Source organism: Balaenoptera borealis (assembly GCF_965194805.1).
Source record: "Balaenoptera borealis genome assembly, chromosome: 19".
Classification (NCBI taxonomy): domain Eukaryota; kingdom Metazoa; phylum Chordata; class Mammalia; order Artiodactyla; family Balaenopteridae; genus Balaenoptera; species Balaenoptera borealis.
This window is the reverse complement of record NC_138878.1, coordinates 5,350,040-5,373,210: the sequence shown is the minus strand read 5'-3', so window position 1 is coordinate 5,373,210 and position 23,171 is coordinate 5,350,040. Positions and strand designations below refer to the sequence as shown.

Sequence of the window (23,171 nt, the reverse complement as noted above, 5' to 3'; positions counted from 1 at the left end):
CAATTTCCAGCCTTTCTGAAAATCAGAAATTCTGGAAATCGGGGCCCCAATTTCCACATGTGGACGATGGGTCAGACCACTTGTGACAGTCAGGTGGAGCTGGTAGCAGCTGTCACACTTAGGAGGGCATGTGTTCCTGGCCCACTTACATCCCCCTACACTTGTGCGCTGGCCCTGGCCTATCTCCCAAGTTCCAGGGCCACCCTGTCATTCCCCACAGGTTACCTTCCATAGGAGAGCCTCTTGGCCCTTCACACAGCATGTCAACCCACTTGAGGATTCTCTGCCTCCATCACCCCCCCAGATCTGCCCCCATCCTGGGATCCCTTGTTCCCAGCAGGACATCGTTCCATGGCCGTGCCCCCTGGCAGTCACCCTTGACCTTCTGCAAGCACCATCTGCCCCAGGACGAGTGCTGGGTTTCCCTCACAGTCCTGTGCATTTTCCCCTCTGTGTCTTTGATTTAAAAAATCCCTGGGTGAGAAAAGCCTTCTCCTCTCCTTTCTGTTTTCCTCGCCGTAGCTCTTCACAAGATTCTGGGTTAGATCCACCCCATCTAGGAAGCGGTGCTCCACATCTGAGTCTTCCACAGCCTTCTTCCTCCTCCAGTCTCTGACTGCTCTGACCTGCAGCCCTCACATGGCATTTGCCACATGCTCCTTTACACTGTCATCTGTCTCTTTAAAGAATATCTCCTTCCATCAGACTTCCCTGGCCGTCCAGCGGTTAAGACTTCGCCTTCCAATGCACGGGGCGCAGGTTCGATCCCTGGTCACGGAACTAAGATCCCACATGCCGCGTGCCCCGCCCCCCGCAAGAAAAAAACCAACAAGAATATCCCCTTCCTCTTGGCCTAGACCTGATGCAGTAACTGCTAGTCACATGTGGTTATTTAAATTTTAATTGACATCCTTGAAATTAAAATGTAAAAATCAATTTCTTGGTCAGACCAGCCACATCTCAAGTGCTCAGGAGCCCTGTGTGGCTAGTGGCCACCGTACTGGCCAAGACAGAGACTGTTACCACCATCACAGAAAGTGCTAGTGGGCACTGCTGGCCTAGACAGTAAATTTCCTGAGAACAGAGATTGTGATCATCTGCATGTTTGTTTGCCCACTACCTACCACAATTTCAACACTCCTAAAACTCCTAATTATAGGTTTTTTGGTATATTGACAAGAATGAGTTGGAGATGACACTAAGATTTTACATGTGAAGAGTGGGAAACAGTAGCTGGAAATGGGGAATTATTGGAAAGGGAGGAAGAGAATGAAATTTGCATTGAAACTCTGATTGTCACTTGGAAAATGTAATCGTTTCTCGTTTAAAATAGGAAGCAGAAAAAAGAACATTTTAAGTCCATTTCCTCCATTTTGTCTCTCATTCTCTTTCCAAACCTCCCTATTTTTATGACTGCCTGACTGACGTATTATCTTCAGAGGCAAGTAAGAACTTTCCATTTCTCCCTTTATTCCCTGCCCAGCACACATGTGCGAGAACACACACACGCACACACACCAGCTTTCCCATAACCCCTAATTCTCCTGAAGGCACTTGCAAATTCTTCCTACAAGAGAAAGGTGATTTCTCCATCTCAGCTTCTCTTTTTACTGGTAGAAAATGCTTTGTAAGTCTCTATTTATAAACCAAAATGATAATATAGTAGATCATTCCATTTTTAAGGTTTATTTGGGGGATAAATGTGTCTCAAGTTCATGATCTTATCATTTGGGTTTTTGTTAAGTAGCAATAAGTATATTATTATGGGAGTTGAATTAAGCCTTTCTAGCTACAATACATAAACAGCTCCAAAAAGGAAAAAAAGAACGCAATTTGACCAAAATTGGAAAGTCAATGAAAATGAATGAAAAATGACATGTTTCTGTGAGGGTTTCCAGAGTTCAGTGTTGACCCAGGCAACATGGCTACAATCTGAAGGAAAGAAATGTCCCTGAATTCAGACAAGCCTTGTCTGTTTACTAGCGCTGTGCTAAGATTCTCTTCGGCAAGTTTGCTGAAAGGGTAAAACGTGACTTCAAGTTAGTTATCTTTAAAGGGACAGAACTTGAGCGTCAGACTTCCCGTGAGTATGTTGCAGTTTGCAGTGTTTTCATCTCACGGTACCTTTCCTAGGGTTCATGGCCATATGACAAGTGCCCGCGGCGGGATTATGCAATTGTTTGTTACTATTTCTGGAGACCTTCTGAGAAGGCATCCTGTCTTAGGTGTGGTTTCAAAAGTCTACTTCTGGATCATCTGGTCAGAACACTTAAAACATGTTTATGCACCATTCGTTTTTAGGAAAATATTCCATTGGGACCCCTACAGACTTTGATATGATTTAAACCAATGTTAAGTGTGGTTACCATGTATTCACTCACAGTAACTCAAGTGGTGTGTTTGCGCGTTGAGTGGGTGTTCACAAATAGGATGGGGACTCCTCCTAGAGCTGGGGCCCCTGCGGTTTCGCACATGGTTTGCTCCTGTCTGGCCCCCGCCTTGTGGGAGTGGAGGTTCCGGAAGTTCAAGCGTTGACCTGAGCTCGACTGATGTGAAGTTTTCACTTTGATTTTCCATCTAGTACGTTCCCAAAGAGGACCCCGACAGGACCCCAGGAGGGAGGTGACAGAGGACCTCAGGGAGGTGGGCAGGCACTGTTTCTTTGGAACCTGCCCGTCCGCCTTCCCTGCCTGGCACACGGTCACGCTGCTCTAAAGCTTGTCATGGGGGACAGTCAGTGCTCTTTAATGCTGCCATTTTGGTTGCTGCCCTTTCTTCCTCCCAGGACGCCCTGAGCGGGGCCAGGGGAGACAGGGGCTCTTGCCGCTCTGCTGCTCCCCGCGCTCGACAGGAGAGGATTGTGTCGGTGTGTCCTCCCTGCACAGTCCCAGTCCTCAGCTCAGAAACAGCTTTGCTGCGAGATGAAGGGAAGCAAGGATGTGGGAGAGAGAGAGGCAGGCAGCGCGAAACGGATGGCTCCTCTGTGTGCTCAGGCCGCTCTCTGGCGAGGTGACCTTTCATTGCCCAGGGTGGCGTTGCAGCCTCTGGACCCGATTGCAGTGCAGAGCCGGGGGCGAGACCGCCCGTCTCTCGCCCACCCTGGGCAATGGGAACATGCTAGAAGGCAGCACATCCACTTCATCTTCTGAGGACCCATAACTGACCCCCTCCTCTCCCTCCTAACTACGATCAGCCTCTGACTTGGCTTCCAATTCTGTGGGCCAGCCTTGCCCAGCAGATGCTGTCTGTCCAGTGGGCATCTCCCTGAGATGTTCCTCCTCCACTGAGCCGTGACCTTGGGGAGAACACCAGGCCAGGTGGAAAACGATATGGTCCGTGGAAGGGACAGTGGGTCAGTCCCTGCTTTCCAGTCTGTCCAAGGTTAACTACACTGTGGCTTCCCCCAAAACGGGTGTATTTGCAGGCACCGTGATTCAGGAGTCCTCTGGGGCAGCACAGCTGACTGCAGGCCTTCTTTGGATAGTGGACCACCTGGGAATGTGTAGCCTGGAAAAGAGGGGCTCAGAGGGAACAGGAGGGCTGTCTTCCTGTTTAAGGAGGGCTGGTCTTTGGAAAGAGAGAGTGGATTTGTTCTGCTTACTCTCCTAGAGGGGAAGAGTGGAATCAACTAGGACACTGGTTCTCGAACTTTGCTGAGGAGCTTTAGAAACCTCGGTGCTCCAAACAAAGCTGGATCCGTAAAATCAGTCTCGGGGTGGGTAGAACACAGGCATCAGTAGTTTAAAGAAGAACCCAGATGATTCAGATGTGCTGTGAATTGCACGGTCTTCCTGCCTTTGGAGAGCATGTTTCAGTGTTCCTGCTGACTTATGAGGTGGGATCTGGGGAAAGAATCCTGGCCCCATCATTTATTTGGTTTTTGACCTAGGTGAGTGTATTCGTCTCCTAGGACTGCTGTTATGAAGTACCACAAGCTGGGTGGCTTAAAACAACAGAATTTTTTTCTCTCACAGCTCTGAAGGTCAGAAGTCTGAAATCAAGGTGTCAGGGGGGCCAGGCTCCTTTGGAAGGTTCTAGGGGAGAATCCTTCCTTGCCTCTTCTAGCTGCTGGTAGTTGTCAGCAGTTCTTGGTGTTGCTTGTCTTGTAGACACATCATTCCAGTCTCCAGCTCCATCTTCACATGTCCTTCTTCTGGAACAGTGTATCTTCACATTGTCTTCCCTCTGTGCGTGCCTGTGTCTTCCTATAAGACACCAGTCATACTGGATTAGGACCCACCCTAAAGACCTCATCATTGCTTGATTACATCTGCAAAGACCCTGTTTCCAAATAAGGTCACATGCACAGGTACTTGGGGTTAGGACTTCAACATATCTTTTGCGGGGACACACTTCAACCCATAGCAGTGAGTTATTGGACCTCTCTGTGCCTTGGTTTTCACCTATAAAATGGGAATAGCAGCACGTACCTCAAGTGGGTTGTTGGTGAGGATCAGATGTGTCAAAATATGTAAAGCACATTGTCTATTCTAAATAAACACAAGCTAGCATCATTATCATTATTGATTTAGTAGTACATTTTAAGAGTGGTTAGTGAGCTCCCTGTTGTAGGATATAGTCAAACACAGACTGCCCTTTGTAGGACGTAACAGAAGGGATTCAGTTAACCAGTAAAGGTTATATCTTTAATGTCTTTTCCAACTTTGAGACTATAGTTCTTTAAAAAAGAACATTTATTGAATGCCTTTGGTGTGCGATTTGTTCTGAGGATGCCGCCTGTGAGTGCCAGTTCCCCACCTGGCCAGCTGTGTAACGTTGGGCAAATCATTTACCTTCTCTGAGCCCATTTCCTCATCAGTAATCACTGGTAATGACATCTGCACTACCAACTGTATCGCCTTTTCGAGATGTGCACAACCCCCTCTCCTTCTGCAGATAGCAAAGCATTGTACAGTCATTACCATTTGTCACACTTCCTATGACTGCTGATAACTCGGGCTCCAGTTCCCATCAAATGCTGCTGAGAGCTTTACATACTGTTTCTACCCACATGTCACAGACATAAGAAGAGTCTCCCCAGATTGTGCAGAGTATGTTCACTTTATTCTGTGAGTCATGACTCTTCGTTTTTGCCAGTGCTGGGCTGGGTTTTACTGCAATTCCTTGGATTCACAGCTGAGTCGTGAGGGCAGCTGCAGTGACCATGTATTGCCCTTGCCTTATCATAAGTTCGATGGTAATAGACATCAAGTTTGACTTGGAAACTTGGTGTATTTTCCATTACAAGCTCTTCCGTTCACTTTTTCTGAAACCGTTCCAGAACATACCCTTTCTAAAGAAAGAGATGTTGGATCTTTGTCCCATTTCTCTATTCCCATTGCCAAACATAGTGCCAGGTAAATAAGACACTCGGTAAAGATTTGTTGGATGGATGGATGAAGGGCTGGATGGAGGGATGGATGGATAAAGAGATGGATGGAGGGATGGATGGATAAAGAGATGGATGGAGGGGGAGGGATGGAAGAAGGGATGGACAGAGGGATGGATGGATGAAGGGAAGGATGGAGGGATAGATGGATGAATAGATAGATGGAGGGATGGATAAAGAGATGAATGGAGGGCTGGATGGCTTATGTTCCTTCAGTTTGTGTCTATGAGTACCTAGGTAACAGACTGTCTCAGAACTTACTGCAAGATCCACATCCTAGCATGGGTATATAAACAGAAAAAATTATTTTATTTTAGTTGAGAGCTTACTCTTGCCCTTGTGTAATCATCCAGCAATCTCATTTATTCACCTTATACGTACCCTGTGTGAGGAACTGCACTAGGCTCTAAGAATACCTTGGTGAATAGGATGGTCATAAGGATCTGGGTTTCTTGCTTAAATGGGGAAATGTTTGGAGAAAATAAGGACCATATCCTACTAAACGAAATTGGGTTCACTGGGGGCACTGTTTTATTCTTTTCTAAAACCATACTCAGCCCCTCATTCTGATAGCTCTGTCTATGTTTTTAAACTATGTCTGGCTGCACTACAAAGTAAAATCAGATAAAGGTCCCTAACATTTGATAAATGGTTTATTTAGTCGATCATCTTGGCTGCTAGACTGAAATTCATCAGCTGAAATCTGCCAGCTTTTCTGAACATAGCCCGCGCAATTTGCAACTATTCAAAGTAGCTAATGGTCAGTGTGGGGGGTTTGTTTTCTTTTTCTAGCTTGCTTTTTTCTTGCAAATGGAAACAGTCTCCAAATGAGGCCCTTAAAATGCAGTGTTAACATTTCCATTGTAAAAGTATCATTAGTCTTTTTAAGGAGTTTGAGCTGAGCACTTTCCTGTCTTTGTTTGAATTCTCCTTTATCTTGTTTTTTAACATCTTTATTGGAGTATAATTGCTTTACAATGTTGTGTTAGTTTCTGCTTTACAACAAAGTGAATCAGCTATACATATACATATATCCCAATATCTCTTCCCTCTTGCATCTCCCTCCCTCCCACCCTCCCTAGCCCACCTCTCTAGGTGGTCACTAAGCACAGAGCTAATTTCCCTGTGCTATGCACCTGTTTCCCACTAGCTAGCTGTTTTACATTTGGTAGTGTATATATGTCAGTGCTACTCTCCCACTTCATCCCAGCTTACCCTTCCCACCCCACTGTGTCCTCAAGTCCATTCTCTACATCTGCGGCTTTATTCCTGCCCTGCCCCTAGATTCATCAGAACCATTTTTTCTTAGATTTCATATATATGTGTTAGCATACGGTATTTGTTTTTCTCTTTCTGACTTCATTCTGTATGACAGACTCTAGGTCCGTCCACCTCACTGCAAATAACTCAATTTCGTTTCTTTTTATGGCTGAGTAATATTCCATTGTATATACGTGCCACATCTTCTTTATCCATTCATCTGTCGATGGACACTTAGGTTGCTTCCATGTCCTGGCTATCATAAATAGTGCTGCAATGAACGATGTGGTACATGTCTCTTTTTGAATTGTGGTTTTCTCAGTGTATATGCCCAGTAGTGGGATTGCTGGGTCATATGGTAGTTCTATTTTTAGTTTTTTAAGGAACCTCCATACTGTTCTCCACAGTGGCTGTATCAATTTACATTCCCACCAACAGCGCAAGAGGGTTCCCTTTTCTCCACACTCTCTCCAGCATTTATTGTTTGTAGGAGATGGAGACTCTTGATGTCACTGAGATGTGACCCTAATCAGCCTGTCTCCAAAGCCCATGCGTTTTACCCCCAGTATATGGATCAAAATTATTACTTATTTGGAATGTAACCTCACAGAGGAAATCGATTTTGAACCGTCTATTCAACACAGGAAAGCAAAACACGGAGTTTTGAGGCAGCTTTTGCGCTGATTAAGATGTGGGCTTTCAGTGCCTGCCAGGTGGCCTTCTTCCAGGTTACAGAGCCCAGGTGGCTTCTAGAACTTGGTGCAAAAAGTCCATGGAGAAAGGTACTCTCCTGCCTTAGTATGGAAATACAACTTGGCCCTATTTGTTGGGTATTTTGGCAATAAGAATCAAATAGCTTTTTTAAATGCCCCTAGTATTCTTTGACTAAGCAGTTCTACATAATCAAGTATCCACCAGTGGGAGTTTTTGTTGGATTTATTTAAAGAGGTAAACTAAGTGTCCAACCATTGAGGATCTGTTCAACTGTTCGATAAATTGTGCTATATTCCTACACTGGGCTTCCATTAAGTCATGTAAAGTGATGTGGTAAAAGAACATATGATGATATGGAAGGATTTTCACATATATTAACATGCAGTTCGCAAAGCACCACATAGGCTCTGATTCTTTTTTGTTTATATATATATATCATTATCATCATCATCTTATTCTATTCAGGCTGCTATAACAAACTACTAGAGATTGGGTGACTTAGACAACAGGAATTTATTTCTCACAATTCTGGAGGCTGGAAGTCCAAGATCAAGGTGCTGGCCAATTCATTTCTTGGTGGGAGCCCCAGATGGCCGTTTTCTCGTTACGTCTTCCCATGGCAAAGAGAGGACGCTTTGGTCTCTCTTCCTTTTCTTATAAGGACACTAGTGGGACTTTCATGTCCTCATCTAAATCTAATTACCTCCCAAAGGCCCCACCTCCCAATACCATCCCACTGGGGGGTTAGCACTTCAACATATGCATTTTAGGAGATCAGAAACATTCAGTCCATAACACATATCATCACAGTCCAAGATGTGAAAGGGTATGTGTAAATGTGTTAGGAATGGTCATTTTCGGATTGCAAGTGATCTTAATTTTCCTGCAGTGCAGTGTCTAAGATGACAGTCTTCAGATCCAGGTTGCTTGAGTTTGAATTTCAGCCTCCCCACCCCCGCCCCACCTCTTACCAGCTCTGTGATCCTGGGAACATTAGTAGCTTGAACAACTGGTAGCCATAATTTTCATGTCCATGTCATTAAATATTCTTCTCCTACATCATTGTAAATGCTCCCAGAGAGCTCCATTGTATGAAAGTGGCATAATACAGAGAACAAACCCCTTATGGTTGGAACTGTGCCTTAGTTTCCTCATCTGTAAAATGGGACTCATAATAGTCTTCCTCATCGGGCTGTTGTGAGGATTAAATGAATTAATACAAGCACATACTTAGAAGCATAACAGGTTTGAGTTAGCTGTTGCCATTATCTGTATTTTCTAGTTTGGGTACAGTGACCGTGTATTGTTTTGGTAATGAAAATACAATTCTGTTCATCTTTTTGGAACGCAGTTATATCTGGGTCTTGAGGGCAGGGGATTCCAAGTTAGGACACCACACCACGATGGCTCAAGGGGCAGCATGACTGTCACCTTTGGGTTCAGAGACTGGTTCCTACATGAGCCAGTTTATTCGTTGACAAAACAGTGGAAATCATACCAGGCATCGTGGCCTCTGCCAATATTGCTAGGATCACAGGCAACGCATTTAAAATGTCAGGAAAGAATGTTTTTAAGGGTGTATTAAGGTAAATCTTGTCGAAACTTCCCCACTTGAAATGATAAGCATTCTCATTTCTTCAAGCCACATGGCCATGGCAGCGGCTTTCCTCGTCATGTATATGTGCTGCTTACCTTTCCTTTCATCGGTTCCAGCAGGCAGCTTAATAGATATAGTGTGGTGTGTGTTTCTGTGTTTTTAAGACAGCCATGGGAAATGAAATTTTTTTTGACCTTTGCAAAGAACAGCTGTAGAAATGACTGTTGAAATTCAATGAACAGCATCTCTATTTATGGACCTCAGAAGTAGGAACCAAGATTAAATTCCTTTAGATATTTGCTCCCCTGTGTCTTATAAACTGTTTTGCAGACTTCTTTTTCTCCATGCAAGACTCCTTGGGTTCTAATTCTTGTTTTCTGTCTCCTTGAGCTCTGGATTCCTGGGATGGGGAAGAATGGAAAACTCCATTCTTACCTCTTCTTGGTGTTAGATTATCTAATATGTGGGGGAGTGTATGTTGTACTCCCATTGGACATCTACAGTGTGAACAATTACAGCATCTATTTTTTCAGCCAGGCATTAAGTCAGGGCCATAACCCTCATAGGACCATCATACCCATTTTCCACAGGGGCAACCAAGTTCCCGAGGGCTGATGTGACCTTCCTGATTCACATGCTGGAAATCCATGTGAGAATTGGACTTGACCCCCAAACTTCTGGTTTGTCTACTCCCCACAGGCTGCTGAGTGAAAAGCACAGACCATATTGAGGGGAAAATCTGGACACCTAAAGGACAACCTTATAGTTTATAAAACTTATTCAGGGATTTCTTTGTTCTCTGCTCTGAGCCTCTTCACACGTTTGAAAAGTTTGACTTGGTTTCCCTCAGTTAGAAAGGCCGTGGGGTGTAATGGCTCAGAGCACGGGCCTGGGAATTTTAGAGCCCTGAGGAGGAATCCTGGCTCTGCATCTTGTTAGCTGTGTGACCTTGGACAAGTTACTTCACCTCTCTGAGCTTCAGTTTCTTCACCTCTAAAATGGTGCTTATAGTGTGACCTATAGGGTAGACAGAATATGCCCCCTCAAGATGTCCTCATCCTAATCCCCAGAGCCTGTGAATATGTTAGGTTACAGGGCAAAAGGAACTTCACAGATGTGATTAAGTTAAGAATACTGAGATGCAGAGATTATCCTGGGTTTTCTATTTGGACCTGATATAATCACAAGTGTCCCGATGTGGGGGAAGTAGGAAGGTCAGAGTCAGAGAGAGAGAGAGATTTAAAGATGCTGTGCTACTGGCTTTGAAGATGGAGGAAGGGGTCACCATCCAAGAGATGTAGGCAGCTTCCAGAAACCGGAATAGACAAGGAAACAAGTTCAGAGAACTTCCAGAAGGAACGCAGCCCTGCCAACACCTTGATGTTACCCACTGAGACCCACTTTGGATTTCTGATCTCCAGAACTATAAGATAATAAATCCATTTTTTCTTCAAGTCACTAAGTTATGTAAGATGTTACAGCAGCCATAGGAAACTGATACAACCTGCTTTGCATGGTTTGGAAGAGCAAAGGTGAGGACATGTGAAATACATCAGCTTTGGCACGTAGAAAGCTCTCAACCAATAGTAGCCATTGTTACCAGTAATAAAATAATGATGAGACTTGAGGATGACACAGATGTGTTCTATCCAGGGGTGAAGTCCGCTTGGCCAGACCGTTATCAGGCCTATCAGTTAATAGCTCAGGGCCTGTCTGGAAGGTTGAGTGTCTGCCATCCAACCCAACCAGCCCACTTGAGTCAGTGGAAGGAAATACCAGTGTTGCCTGCAGGAGGTGGCTTCCATTAGTTCTCATTAAGGGCACAGTAGAACCTGTTGCTTCTGCTTTAGTTCTGTGCCTTACAGAGTCTCCACCGGAGTGTGGATTTTGCATCCTCTGGAGAGCTGTAGTCACAGGTGCTGGATATATGTTGATGAGACCAGCCACATCCTCATTAATTAGGCAAAGGGTAGAAGTTGAGGGCTTTCTTCATTCAGGCAAATACTATAGTGTTGGGGTGCTAGGAGTCCATGAACAATGCCCTTCCTTCTTTCTCCTCCCAAATTAGAACCCCCTAAGGAATAAGACACAGGACAACTGGAGACCAAGCCGTAGGCTCAGTTACCAATGAAGCTGATCGACAAGGAGAGCCATGAGTCTGTGGCCAAGGAAACTTGCTGATACTTCATGCTTGAATTAGAGACTTGGCCCCTCTGAGTCACAGGCAGAGTGGGACAACCACAGGCTACACCCACCTGCGTGGAGCCCACCCCAGGAATCCTCTCCCAGGCAGAGAGGCAAAGCCTGGGGCAGAGAGAGATGGCGGGGAGGAAGAAAGAGAGAGACAGAGGGAGAGCCAGCTGGGGAGATGCCATGCTCACAGCCCAGTGTCTCCATCCACTTCCCTGGGGTGGAGTGAGGGCAGGAGGACGCAGCCCGACAGCCTTGGCCCATAAGCTACCTTCGTGCAAGATAGGAAAAGGGACCTGTTCCTCTGAATGGACGCAGGGCACAGGGGAAGAACCCAGAGTTTCCACCAGTTCAAGTCCTTCCACAGAGAAACCAGAGGATGGAAAAATGGAGCGTGGCCCTTGGTTCTTCTCTTCTGAGGGCTCACTGGGCGGGAGGATTTTAGAGGGGTTTCTTGAACCCAGCACAGAGCAGATTTCCTGTTAAAAGAGAGAGAAAAGGGCGGACACCATCAAAAAGCACTCAGCGTACTGAATGTCCCCACAGGCAGAGGGGGACAGTGAAGGCTTTGCTGGCCACTTCTTTTGTTGTGCGGGGTAGAAAATGGAGCGGGACGTTTGTGACCTGGACTCGGCGTTTTCCGCTCTGGCAAGATGGGAGCCAGCCCTGGAGCTGGGTCCACCCTGAGTAACTGGCTGGTGTGGCTACGGGGCCAGAGATAACAGCTTCACCCTCCCCACCAGACACCCAGCCGGAACTCAGCCTGACAGCAGCTGGTGTTAGAGCAGATAACGAGGTTACCTGGCCTCCCAGGGCGACCAGCGCAGCCGCTTCAAAGAATGTTCTTCGTAAATAACATTTGTTTATAGTGGTTTTTTAAAAATAGGGAATATATTCATACAAGCCAGCAGTTAGTGTCCTGCCAAATAAGTCCCATGGTGACATGTGAATGTAGTTATTAAAAAGAAAAATCAGCCTCAAATAAAGCATCAAAATTTCCAACTTTAAAATCTCCCTTCTCTGTAAAAAATTCCTGTAATTTTTCCTAGAGGCAGGGCCCTAATCTGAGGTCTGTGGATAGAATCTAGGGCGGTGCATGAACGTGAATGAGAAAAATACTTCATATTTATTTTCATTAACTACTAACTACAATTTGTATCTTTTTCCTTTGGGAGAGTAGATAAACCAGGACAGTGCTGGCTGTTTCGGCAACTCTTGATAACCAAAGTCACAGATATTTTCATATCCCATCACAGTGGATGGAGATATATCCAAAAAATTTCCCCTGCAATTTTTGTTTACTTCTTTGAAATTAATGTAATAATTAGATTTAACACTCAATCTTGTTACTGATGAGTTGATAAAGAAGCACATGTACCATCAAGTTATTTTCCTTATATTTTGATAACTGTGTTTAAATATAATTGTCTTCCGTTGTTATCCTAAGAATTTATTTTATGTGTTTAAAAACATATTCTGAGAAGGTGTCCACAAGCTTCATCAGGCCCCTAAAGGTGTCCATGGCACAAAATGTCTAAGACTCCAGCTTGGAGGAACTGAGTGGAAGCCTCATCTCCCTTGCTTAGCGCTCCCTCTTCCCTCTGGGGGAGCCCACATGTGTTGGGTTCATTCTCCTGCCCTCCATCTCACTAAACAGAGACATTGTTGATGGCCACTCTATGCCTTTGCCTTCCTTGTGACTGGCTGTCACAGAGCCCAAGCATAATGGGTCCCTAGGGATGCTTTGTTAAGTGACCTATCAGTGATTCTCTAAATTGATAGAAAAGGAAATGAGAACCTATCAGATTGTAAATTTTAAACCTTGGGCTTGTGTGGCCCCCAAATGAATCCATTGATTCAGTCCAACAATTGGTTCTAGGGAAGGAATAACAACGTGGATGTTAGTTTGGTGTGGTACTTTGCTTGGTTGGCAGATCTTATAGCCAAGGAGAGAGGTAGCCATGGTCTACACAGTTAAAAGTGAAATATAGCTTTAAGTTCATACACCACTCTGAAGGCTATCAGTGGCTTTCTGGAGTGCTGTGTTGGGAAGGATTCTGAGTCACATTTGGTTTCTCCAGTAGTTGATTAGTAATGTCTTCCCTGAGAGAGGAAAGTAGGAGTGGGGACGCTCTTGCCATGTCATTTGTCATCCGTGACATGGACAGATAGAAGAGGAAAACATGGGGTTATTGAATCTTTGATCGAGGTGGTCAGTGTTTATTGAGTTCATCTCCTGTCCAGCAAACTCTCCAGCATACTGGCATGACAGAAATAAATAAGTCATAGATACAGACTTTGAGATGCTCGGCCAAACTCGTGTCTCAAATACAAAAAGAGTTATGATACAGTACCTACATGCTTACTGCTACAACACAGGGCCATGCCAAGAGCAAGGAAGAAGGAATTCTATGACCACTTGAAGAAGATGAGAGCTATCCTGCTGGCCACGTTAGCCACTAAAATCTGCCACCTCCCCCAATATTCAAATTTTGATCATCCAAACAACATCTTCCAGACTACTGCCTCCTACATTCAGAAGCAACACAATGATTCTCTCTCTGAGCATGGGTGCTGAGAGGATCTGACAACAGCAGTGCCTCCAGAAAAGAGAAATACTACTTCAGTGAAATAATGGTATCTAGAAAAATGCCGTCTGTACCAGGGACCTGCTTGGCTATTTGCCCTACTTGGTTCTAAGTAACAGGTCAAGGGAAGACATTTAGCCACCCATAAATGCTCACCAGCCTTCCATTTATCAATCTTATGGGTTTGTCTGTAGTGGAGGGGAGCCAGGATATAGAGACATGGTGGCGGAAGGGAAAGAAGAAAGGAGAGGGTGAGCATAGTCACCCAACTGTGGCACCATCTCTGTCTTCGCCTCTTACTCTCATGCAAAGAGGAGAAAACATGATTCCCTGATCCCAACCTCTGACCTTAGACTTGAACTTAGTTGTCCCTGTCTCTGCATTAAGTTTAAACAACTCTGGCCTCCAGACCCCACACTCCCCCTCCTCATTCCTTCGGCAGTCCATGACATAGTGCTGTTATTCCCACCTTGCTCATGAGAAAGCTGAAGGTCAGAGGGGACATCCACTTTCAGGGACTGGGGTTAAGGTGGAATTCATACCCAGATCAGCATGACCCCAAAGAGGCTGTCATTGTGATTTGCTGTTCTACTCATGGCAAACAGAATTTGATACCATTCCAGACCAAGACAGGCTGTCAGACCATGCAGGAATAGAAAGTCAAAGTGGAAGGAAGAAGACATTGTCTTCTGGGCCTTTAACCTCTTAGTTTGGGTCTGGGGCAAGCCGGTCAGAGTGGAGGGTGTGGAAAAGCTAGTCTGGATGCTCTCAAAGATGTGGAGCCCTTTGATCTCTCTGGGAGGCCAGTTCAGAGGGAGGGACTCATTGCTGAGAATCCAGTTCTGCTATGGACACCCATCGCTCCTGAATCCAGATCCCAACAGATGAGAGGAAGGAAAGACCAGCAGGTGTAGTGGCTTCCCTTGTCTAACCTCCTCGGTCTAAACTACAATCTGACTTAAGCTTTCTGATTATTATCTCCTGCTACTGCTTCCCTAGCTCACCCTACATTCCCATGGCATGGCATCAACATTTTCCCTTTCCCTGAAAGACGATGATGCGCTTCTTGCTTTTGCATATTATGGCAGCCAGCCCCCCAGATGGCCCCCAATAATCCCTACCTCCCAGTATCCATGCTCTTATGTAGCCCCCTCCCAAGTGGAAGAGGGATGACCCGTGTAACCATAGATCTAGCAGAAATGACGTCGTATGACTTCCAGGCCTTGGTTATTCTTGTTCTTCCTTGCTATGGCGGAAGCCAACTGCCGTGTTGTGAGGACACTCAAGTAGCCCTATGGAGAGAGACACGTGGCAAATAACAGGCCACCTACCAAGAGCCAGCACCTACTCACCAGCAGTGTGGCTGAGCCATCTTGGGAGCAGACCCTCTATCCCCGGCCAAGTGTTTAGATAACGACAGCCTCACCAACATCTTGATGGCTAACTCATGAGAGACATGGAACCAGAATCACCCAACTAAACAACTTCTAAATTCCTAACTCACAGAAACTGTGTAAGATAATAAATGTTTTTCATTGCTTTAAAGCACTAAGTCCGGGGCAATTTGTTATGCAGCAGTAGATAACTATCTCACCTACACTGTTTCCTTTGTTAATGTTGCTGCTCAGCTCTCTGTACCTTTCCAGATCTGGTTTGAGTATCTCCTCTACGGAGCCTTCCCAGTCTTCCTTGGCTGAATTGATTGCTCCCTCTTCATTTTCACACACAAATTATTTATCATCCCATTAATGCAGTTATCACAAGAAAAAACAATGTTTTGAATATAGTCTCTCTCCTCTGTCAATTCTGGGCTTCTTGAGAAGGTTTGCAATGTATTCATTAATTCATAGAGGTATTGTCCCTAACAGGGGCTCAGAAGATGGTTGAATGTCTGAATGAAGAGTCCATATAGAAACCTGGGGAAATTTAAGTCAGATACATTTGAAGCCAATGGTATTTTCAAAGCAGTCTTCATTAGAAAGACTAAGTCCTTTAAAGGGGTTTAGAAGCAGTATTAACTAGTTCATACTCTTAATCCCATTCTTAACAGTAGAATAATGATATTTGGTTGCTTCTTTGGAAGGGAATTAGAGAACCAAAAAAAAATAAAATTTTTCCAAAGACAACTGGAATGCTTAACTGAGCTAGACTGTTGGTATCTAAAGCCACCCTGCCTGTTGGCATAGCTCTCTGAATTGCCTAATCCTGTTTAATGACGCATGCTCAAACATCCTTGTTTTTAAATAAAAATTGACCAAGAGTCTTATCACTTAATTTAAAAATAATTTTTACTTAATAAATGTAGAGTCTTCTGAATCAGAGCAATAATTTCCTTCTAGTGTCCCTGGTTCAACAACGTACTCACTGGGGCTCTGAAGGGGAGAGTGAGGAGATGGAATGGAAAATTGGGGATAAACCATGCGTCCCCTACCCCTGCTAATGCAATATGGTGATGGCATCAACCCTCTGACTCTTGGGTTAGATAACGTGGCAGTGCCCTACACTCACCACTCCCAATGGGCTGTCGGCTTCTTCATCCCTGCAGCTGTCAGCCTGGAGACTTCCTCTTCCCATGGGAGTGTGCTCAGTCTTCTGGGGGAGTTCATGCTCAAGGAGCAGCCGTCAACCCTTGAGAGACAAGAGTTATGGATGATAAATATCCCTTCCTCACCCTTTGAGTAGGGCAGCTCTGAGATGTGTTCTACCCAGTCTCCCAATAACCCTGCAGGATTGAACCCCAACTGCCCACAGTGATAACCTGCTCATTACCGCCCCATATATTGGGTTTTTTCTTATTTTCTGTCTCACTTCTGTTCACTCACTTGTGCTTCTTGGGATCACCTCCTGAATAAGCTATTTGCACCCAAATCTTGGTCTTAGGGTCTGCTTCTGGGAGAACAAAATGAAATCAGAGAGCCAGCTAGATCCATCCTTCCCTTCTGGTCTCTATATTTAAGCTGTCACGCAACAGGTACAGGTGCCATGTAGGACTGAGGTGTGTCGACTGAAGAAAAATGCACAACCTAAAAGTTGAGAGTAAATGTTTTATTTGGCAGACATTCTTAGGACTTCAAGCCTGGGAGACAGGACTCTCAGATAGCTCTGAGGGACTGCTCTGAAGAGGCGGGGCAGGGTGGGGGGAGCCAGGATATACAGGAGTTTTTGCAACGAAGACCAGGTAGTCAGAACATCAAAAGATTATTGTTAATTAAAGAAAACCAGACATCTCAAGTTAATAAAATTAGTGCTTTTCTATGAATGGGAAGATGCAGAGTCTGGGCTCATTGAAATCATTCCTTTGATATGCACCTCAGCTATCTGGACCAGTATCCTCTGTGTTCTCATCCTGAATCTCCTCAGGGTGCATTGTCTTGTCAGGGTGGCTGCAGCAGTTGACTGCTAGATGGCTGGCATCCTGTTTCCATCCCGAGTTCCCACAGGGCTCACCTTCGGGGGGTCGCTGTAATGTGGTGGCTTGATGGCTGCAACATCCTTTGTTTACTGATATGGCAGGCAGCATTCCTAGTCCACAGGTATGAAGACCCTACTGATGTGTGTGCGTTTGTACTTTGCTATGCTGCTAACGGGTGCATGGAGTTACAGGCTATGCAAAAGTATGTATATGTGAACATAGCTGTGTGCACAGGTGGGTGTACACTTGTCTCTGTGGGGTGTGTGTAGTGTGCATGCATCGCAAAAGCCCTCTGTGTCCTCCCTTCTGTGACCCCTACTGGAAGCTGAGATTCCAGAGTCCCTCCACGCAACCCTCTTCTCCTCCACCCCACAGGGCCTTCCTTCTCTGAAGGCCTTCACCCTCCTAGCCTGGGGTTTCAAAGATGTGAGAGCTGATGCCCACCTGCAAGGTGCTCACACAGTGTAGCAGGAAGACAGGCGTGGAGATGATTGTTTATAGCACAGTGATATGTGGGACCAGGGACATGCATGGCCAGAGAAGTAGCTTTGTCTCAGAGGACTGGGGAAGATGGCCACGAATGGGATGACTTGATCTGGGGGCTCAGAGCAGCGATCTGCAAACTTTATCTATGGGAGGCAACATGGTAAATATTTCAGGTTTTCTGGGCAATATGGTCTCTGTTGCAACTACTCAACTTTGCCACTGTAGCGCAGAAGTAGCTACAGACAGCACAGCATAAACAGATGAGCATGGCTGTGTTCCAGTAAAACTTTATTGACAAAAGCAAGTGGTGGGTCAGATTTGGCCCATGGGCCATAGTGTGCTGACTCCTGACTTAGACAGTAAGAAGAAGGTTTCTGCGAAGAGAGGGAGGAAGACTGTTACTGGCAGAGGGAAGAAAACATAAAGGCAAAGAGTAAGACATCAGAGGAAATGAAACAAGTTATCAAAGAGTCCTTATTTGGCAGTAAAAAGTCATACTAATAATGGAACTTTTATTGAAGATTCAGTATGAGCCAGTCATTGGGCTGAATACTTTCCATGAATTCTCATTTCATTCTTACACTCTCTGAGTTTGGGGGACTGTTATTTTCTTCATGATACACATGGGGATGCTAAGCTCGAAGGTTGGTAACTTGCCCAGGGTCACGCAGCTGGTAGGTGGCAAGGTGACAGGAACCTGGTCAGAATAATGGAAGCCTGGTTTGATTCTGTGGGCATATCTCCTTCATGTCTATAATTAATTCAACTTTAAAGGATTTTTTTGTATGTTTTTGCTTTGTTTTACAGTGGGATTGGATTTGTCAGCTCAGTCCAGTAGCCCTCTGAATGGATGGCTGAGATGTGGCTGATAGGTTTCTCCTGGGGCTATTTTGTGAGAAAGAAAAGAAAAAGAGTGAGATGTTTAGATTCTTCAGGGATATTGGTTTCGAATAGATAAAGTGGAGAACATTTTTTATTCATATTAGAAGTGGTAGTTGGATGTGTGTGATTTTTTGCTTTCCGAGATGGAGAGAGAACACAGCACAGATCTCAGAATGTGAAATATGAATTTAAATGACATTTTGAGGAAACTGATAAACACACCGTCACACAATTGGACTGAACTTGCCTGTGAAAATCCTTTTGCAGCCCATAAATGATATAGTACAATTTGAAATTATAGAGATAAGTGGACAAAATCTAATGGAATATTAAAAATACACAACACGCCAATGAGAGAATTACTTTCTTTGGCAAAAGTTTCCACTTCTCAAAATGTTATCAGGAAATCAGAGGTACCTTGACAGATGAAGTAATCCTTGGAATAAGGAATTTTAAGAGAAGGACCACAGTGGTTGGGAAATCCTTTCCGGAATTCTTCCATGGAGAGGATGAGACCCAGAGGCACGAGGCTAGAAGCTGATGTCCTCACCACCAGTGTTTCATTTCCCACATGTGCTTGGGGTGCTTGTCTGCCTACTGAAAGACAGAACCACACATCCTGTGTTTTCAACAAACCGACCAGGTGATGTCAACGCACACTAACATTGAGAACCGCTGATCAAATCCAGCGGGCTTTTTAACCCTGACCCTGGAAAATCAGCTAAATCCAGAAAGTATTTCACAGATTGGACAAAAACACGGGAAGAAAGAAAAGCCCAGATCTCTTTCGGTTGAACCTCATGTTAAGCTCCAGGGTTATGCTCGCCAAACAATTCACGAATTGTCTTTGAGCCTCTGATGCCTGCTAGCACCACAGGAAATGGACTTTGAAACAAAGTAAGTTGGGTTGGATTTACTTTATTTTCCCAAGTTGCAAAGCATCAAGCAAAGATCAACAGTCAGGTCTGAATATGACCCGAATCCCATAGCCTGTCACTCAGACATTGCCCCCAGGATGCCCATTGGAAAGGGTGACAACAGAGGACTTGAAATGCTGCCTGCTCCAAAGTATCAGGTCCCCTTTATCTGGAAAATTTCTCCAAAAGGTACAAGACAAATTTCTTTTATATCTGGCTCAGAGACAAAGATCAGGTTTTTGCCAGCCCTTTTCCAGTCTCCAAATAATTGATGAAGACTAAGATTAAAAGTAGGGAAGTAAAGGGTGGAAATACAAGAGAATGTTTTGGGCCAAAAGTTGTCCCATATACCCAATAGGAAGCATCTTGGAGGTTAAAAATGTGTCAACAGAAGCTGTAAGCATCGACATTAGAATGAAATTATCCTGTGTGCTATGTAGGAATACAGCCTGGGCTTAGAGACAATTCCTAATACAGCCAACATTGATCATGCTTTTACTATGTGGCAGACATAGTTCCCTATATTTATTTACATGCTTTTAATGCTCACCACCACCCTATGCAGTGGGTGTCATTATCGCTTTCCCTACCCGGTGGAATAGTGTCCCCTAAAAATTCATGTCCCTCAGAACCTTGGAATGGACCTTATCTGGAAATAGGGTCTTTGCAAATGTATTAGATGAGGTCATATTGGATTAGGGTAGGACCGAAATCCAATGACTGGTGGCATCCTTAAGGAAAAGAGAGACACACAGAAGATGCAGGAAGAATGCCATCTGAAGATGGAGGCAGAGACTAGAGTGATGTCCACAAGGAAGAACTGGGTCACCAGCAAGCCACCAGAAGCTGGGGGAGAGGCCTGGAACAGACCCTCCCTCAGAACCTCCAGAAGGAACTAACCTTGCCGACACCTTGATTTTGGACTTTTGACCTTCCGAGCTGTGAGAGAATAAATGTCTGTTGTTTAAGTCACCCAGTTTGGGGTGCTTTGTTATGGCAGCCCTAGCATACTCATACACCCCCAACTGGACATGTAGAAATGGGGGCTGAGAGCGGTCTTCTCCTGCCCAGGCTCACGCAGCCCTTCTGTGCTCAGTATACTCTGGGTCAGCTGGGGAGGGCTTCAGGCAAGTCATTTCACATTTCTCAGCTCTGTTTTCAGAAGAGTTAATACATCTTTACATGAGGACTCGTACGTCATCTGGGTGGTTGGATTGGATTACTTTTAAGGATTCTCCGAACCAACTTTGAGCCTCTTCGATTAGATTCTAGAAGCTTTGAAACAACCACTACAAAATTCATTTACACGGCATTTTCCATTTAAACACTGCTCTTTTCTCTGCAGTAACTTCAGCGTCACTGCTGTTTTATGGACTTAGGAAGAGTTAACAAGCAGTAATAAACAGTCGGGACCGGTTCTTATTTCAAATGTCTGCATGTGTTTGGTCTTTTTAGTGACACAATTGAAGATGAGTTCTGTAATCAGGAGAGGAACCTTACACTGTATTGTAATTTCCCTTGATGGAAGCTAGAAAAAGATACCACTTTAGATTCACAGGGGTGAATGACTAGAAAATTACTCCAACTGTCAAAGTTTTCAATGTTAAAAAGCAATGCAAATTTTCTCAAATACTTAGAATTTCTTAGATGTCAAAACAGAGATATTACCAAAATATGAGAACTGGGGCTTTATATGCAGGTTAAAAAAAAAAAAAAAACCTCATTCTTTTTCCAAAAGCCACAATATTTTGTTGAGTGAATGAAGGAGTGAAAAACACACCAAGCAAAGCATTCGTTTCATTTAGAAATAAATTAATAACTTACGTTTTATAATGTATTCACACACTCTAGCATTAAAAAATTGTGTGGGTATATATGTATATATATATACGTGTATATATGTGTGTGTGTGTGTATATATATATATATATATACATGAGCTAGGAAAAATAAAAGAAATGAAAAGCTGACATATGTGGGAGTAACATTATCTTGTTATGTTCTTTGTATTAGATGAGTTGCTTCTATTTTCTATTCCAACCCAGAAAATTAATTCAAAACTTGCTCCCAGTGGTTTATTCTAAAACTCGGTTTTTGAAGACCCCATCTAGGAGTATGTGGCGAGTTGTTATCTTTGCCGTGAAAATGTGTAACAGCTATCCTCAGATAGCTCTTGTCACATGTTGACTCAGAGGGGTGGGTAGAAACTTTCCTCCAAGAATTTTGCACTGTTAGACAATTTTCTTTGCGATGCTAAAGAATGAAAAGCGAAAACAGTTCGACAACCGAGACTGTCTGGAGAGCGTTGCTCTGTTGAGGTCCTTTTATTCTCAGAGTCGGGAGAAGTCTCTGTAATTTGGATCTTGAGCCAGGCTTGCATGACATTTCTCTTTGTGAATACTCCACTAATTTCTAGCCCATAAAAATCATGCCAGCACCAAAGTGAGCTTATGTATGAGGCAGAATCAAGAAGCCAAGGATCTGACTTTATTTCACATTTTCAAAATGTGAAAATGAACTAAACTTTGCAGAAAGCAATTTGTGGGAAACAGTTCTTTACAGTGCAGTGAGTTATGGGTTATCTCAAAGGAGCGTCATCTCATTCTAGATATGGGATTTTAATGTGAGAGCTGGCTTACTCGTGTTGGGGGGGGCATCTATCTGCATTGTTCTCCTTCTTATTTATAAAGGCAGATAATTTTTATGGATCAGTAGATAATTCTTGAGCACCTACTCTCTTCCAGGTACAGAATTTGGAAATGAGTGTATAGTGGTAAATAAGCCAGCTGCAGCCCCATCATCACAGAATTTATAACTCAGCAGAGAAGACATTAAATAAGAAATGCAAATGCTCTGAGTGTTACCTGGGGCAAGTTTGGGAGTATACAATAGATGGATCTTCACCTAGCTGGGGGAATCAAGGAAGACTTCCTGGAGGAAGTGGCACTTATTTTGAGACTTGAAGGTTGTTAGCCAGGAAAGGAGGTAAAGGAAGTGGTAGGGATTGGAGCAAAAATATTACTGGTAAAGGGACCAGTGAATTTATATTGCTGGCATATTTAAAGAATTGAAAGAAGTCTAGATACATTGGCTATCATGTTTTCCTGGATGAGTGTATAGTAATTCTGGCAAAGGTAAAAGTGAAGTGAATTCCTAGAATCTCTTACTGACTCCAGAAAAACTCTTTAGAGTCATTGGCTGTGACCAGATCTTTCACTGGGTACAATCAGTTCTAGCATAAGAAGATGCTCAAGAGGGTGGCTCTGAGAGGGTGCTGGGAGAGTGGGCCATATTCAACCTGAGAATCCCTCCGGGACAGTTCAGGAATGTGGAATGGCCAAAAGAGGCTCATTAACAGATTGTCAATCTAAAAGCAAATTAGTGTGTTAGTCAGGGCTAGACTAGGTTATGCGGCAGTAACAAGTTAACCCTAATACTTTAGTAGACATAACACAACACAGGTTCTTTCTTGCTCAAGCTACTTGTCCATCATGGATCTGCTGGGAAGCTCTGCTCCACATAGTTACCAAGGGACCCAGGCTGACAGAGGCTCTGACAACTTGTACTGCGTGGAGCCCGTGACCTCCTTTGCAGCTGTGGCAGAGGAGGAAAGAGCCGAGGTATTGAACACCAGCTATTAAATGCTTCAGCCTGGAAGTGACACTTCCCATGGGCTAAAAGGAATCGCATGGCCCCAGAAAGCTGAAAGGGGGTGAACACGAGGATCATCACCAGG

General features: G+C 44.3%; 1 protein-coding gene across 1 annotated transcript in view; it reads left to right on the top strand.

Moving 5' to 3' along the window:
* Window positions 1-23,171, top strand: part of CDH13 (cadherin 13) — a 647,236-nt gene that overhangs the window by 398,713 nt on the left and 225,352 nt on the right. The window lies entirely within an intron of this gene.